This window comes from Lagenorhynchus albirostris, chromosome 13 (assembly GCF_949774975.1).
Source record: "Lagenorhynchus albirostris chromosome 13, mLagAlb1.1, whole genome shotgun sequence".
Lineage (NCBI taxonomy): Eukaryota > Metazoa > Chordata > Mammalia > Artiodactyla > Delphinidae > Lagenorhynchus > Lagenorhynchus albirostris.
Window position 1 is genome coordinate 73,804,705 of NC_083107.1, and position 3,137 is coordinate 73,807,841.

Genomic DNA, 3,137 nt, shown 5'->3' on the forward strand with positions numbered 1-3,137 from the left:
TATATGTACAAATGCTTCATAAATTGTAAGACCTCATACAAACAATAATGAATACAGTCTCCCTTGCCCTGATCAGTGATTGGTCCATTTCTAATGACCCTTAGCTTTTGATTGTTATTTCCAATACCTGAGCCAGACCCATCTGCCCTGTCCGTCTTATCAGGAGTTCAAATTTTGATAGCCTATCCACCAGTTCCTCTGTTTTAGATAGCTGCAACCGGTCAGCCTAACGCTTTTCTGATGCCCGGACAACCTTTATGTGGCACATTGGAGATGGTTCTTGAAGTAGTGGAGAGCCAGCTTGAACTAGACCTAAGCTTTGGTGTTGGTTCAGTATACGTTGTAGCTCTTCTCCAGGGCTGCCAGCTCTGGGTCCACCACTGGAGAACACGGCTGGTGACCTACAATCACATTTGAGCGGGACGCCACGAGCAGGCTCCCGAGCCCATCAGTAAGGAACTCTGAGTGAGCCACTCGCCGCAGGCGGGGGTTGAAGCCAACTCTTTGGAGCCGTCCTGTGTGGGCCAGGAAGAAGCTGACAGCACCGCTGGTCACCACGCATCTGGGGAAGCCGTCCAGGGGCCGGAGAGATCCTGACCGCCAGTGGAGACAGTCCCCATTCTCACTGTGCTCCAGGAACAGCTTAAACTGGAACACGTTTCCAAGCACACTGAACGCCTACCACGTCCAGTTCCGTCTTCTCTAGGACATCCACCAGCACCTCAATCTTGGTCTTGTCGTTGAAGAGAAAGTCATCGTTCACCCAGAGGACGTATTTGGTGATGACCTGAGCTATGGCCAGGTTCCTACCGGCAAACCAATCCTTTCCGTAAGGCATGGTGTAATATTCCACGTGGCTGTTATTAATTTTCAGGGGCTCCTTGCTGTCATCAGCCACGATCACGGCCAAGTCTGGGTAATACTCACGTATGCTCTGGAGCACGGTCATGAGCTTGTGGAGATGGAGGAGAGTTTTGGTGACAATGCTCACCAGGTCTCTGAGCTTCCTCTCTGGTACAGGGTCATGTAACTTGGGCATAACAGGAAGGCGGATGGTCACTGGAAACTTGGCCACTGAGGACTTGGACTCCAGACTCATCGCACCCACCCTGCAACGCTGGTACTCTGTGCTTGTGTATGTCACATGCTGGAGTATGAAATTCAAAAGCTTCCGGTTACTGGTCGAAGTGGTCAGCTGCTTCTGGCCTCTGCCCTGCAGCACACTGTCTGGGATGTCAGCAAGGGTGTCCAGTGTGCCCAGAGAAGCTGTCGGGGTGACCTCGCAGAAGGGAGCATCTGGTCCTTCAAACTGGAGACCCGCACGAAGTCATCCCGAAACCCGCCGCCTCACACATTCCAGGCTGGTGGAGCTGGGCAGCCACCCTGCCAACTGTCCAGCCCTTGGCACCCTAGTAGTCACTTTAGTAGTCAGTCAAGGTTTAGGTTAAAAGCAAAGGAAGGTTTCTTCCCCTACCCGTAGAGGAAAGGGGCTCTTCCTGGCCTGAGGGAGTGCCAGCAGCCCAGGCCTTGCCTCTGCTCTCTGTCCCAGTTTGGGGACTGACCACTGCTCACCACTGCCCTTCTTACATACCACCCACTCAGAGTCTGGCAAACCCTAAACTTTGGCCATAAAGGTCACATTCTGATGGCCGTGCTATGCTGAAGCTGGCTCGTCCCGCCCCCTGACAGCCTGTTGTTAAATATTCAGGAACCTTGCTAGTCAGGTGTTTAAAGGTTGGTATTATGAAACTGACCGTGGTGGGAACATCTATACCATGGAAATCAGCAAATGCCACAAGCCACACATCAGGGACTTTTTTTTTTTCCTAGAAAGATAGTTCATCAGCACATCACTGCTCGCCAGAGAGAATCACCCTGACTTCAATAAGACCTCAGCACTGGGACTTCCCTGGTGGCACAGTGGTTAAGAATCTGCCTGCCAATTCAGGGGATACGGGTTCGAGCCCTGGTCCGGGAAGATCCCACATGCCGCAAAGCAACTAAGCCTGTGAGCCACAACTACTGAGCCCGCGTGCCACAACTACTGAAGGCCACGCACCTAGAGCCCGTGCTCCACAAGAGAAGCCACCGCAATAAGCCCGCGCACTGCAACAAAGAGTAGACCACACTCACCACAACTAGCGAAAGCCCGCACGCAGCAACAAAGACCCAACGCGGCCAAAAATAATAAATAAATTAATTAATTAATTTATAAAAAAGACCTCAGGACTTCGTGAGCAGAGGGGATTTCTCTCAGGATTCATGGTGCATACAACAGAACCCGACTCTGGTAAGCAGACAGGGGATTTGGGGGATGGACGTCAGAGAGCTTACAGAATCCATAGGATATGTGGAGAATCAGAATCAGGCAAACAGGCTGGAACTGAGCACGGCCAGTCAGGGTGGGCCAGACCGGGCCACCGCGCGGCTGGATGCTCGCGTCGCAGTTCTGCTGCCACAGGGCCCTGGACCTCAACCCCGCGCACCTCCCCCTCAGCCAGAGAGAAGTCAAAGCGCGCCTGCTCCTTGACAGCCCTTGCTCTGCCTCTGAATGGGTGCATGTGATTGGCTGACTTTAGGTCGTATCTGCAACTCCCAGAAGTCAGGGTCATGAAGAACAATTCTCAGGCCTTTTCTGCTGCTGTAGCAGGAGGTAGGAAGGTGACAACACGAGCGGATTTGCCAAAGAGAAGAAATACTGAGAATGCCCTCTGCAGAAAGGCTCTCCCGAGCCTGTAGGCTGCTGAGTTGATTGGTCCTAGAGCAACAGAAGGGAGTGAGAGCCTTAAAGTGTCCTACCCTCAAATCTGCTCCCACCCTGACATAAGTTCTTCCCTCCTCTGCCCACCTAGTTGTGATTTTTACAACCAAAATCTTGCTTTTAGTGAATAAGATCCCTTTCTGAAATGAAATAGCCTTCCCAGATACATCCAGGCCTTGGGTGGCATATTAGTCACTCACACCTTAGCGTGGATCAGTTTAATCTGACATTTTCCCCTTATCCTCTTCATTCAGCTCAACTAAAAGAGTGGGAGTAATTCTTGATCACATACATTAGTGGAAGAGTTAAGCATGGATAATCCAGAACAGGTAATCCAAGAAATATTTCCATGTGGCTCTGCGATAGAGCATATGAG

At 51.4% G+C, this 3,137-nt stretch overlaps 1 pseudogene; it reads right to left on the bottom strand.

The window, feature by feature from the left end:
- Positions 1-255: 255 nt before the first annotated feature.
- On the bottom strand, positions 256-1,318 carry LOC132531883 (beta-1,4 N-acetylgalactosaminyltransferase 2-like; annotated as a pseudogene).
- Between the last annotated feature and the right edge of the window lie 1,819 nt (positions 1,319-3,137).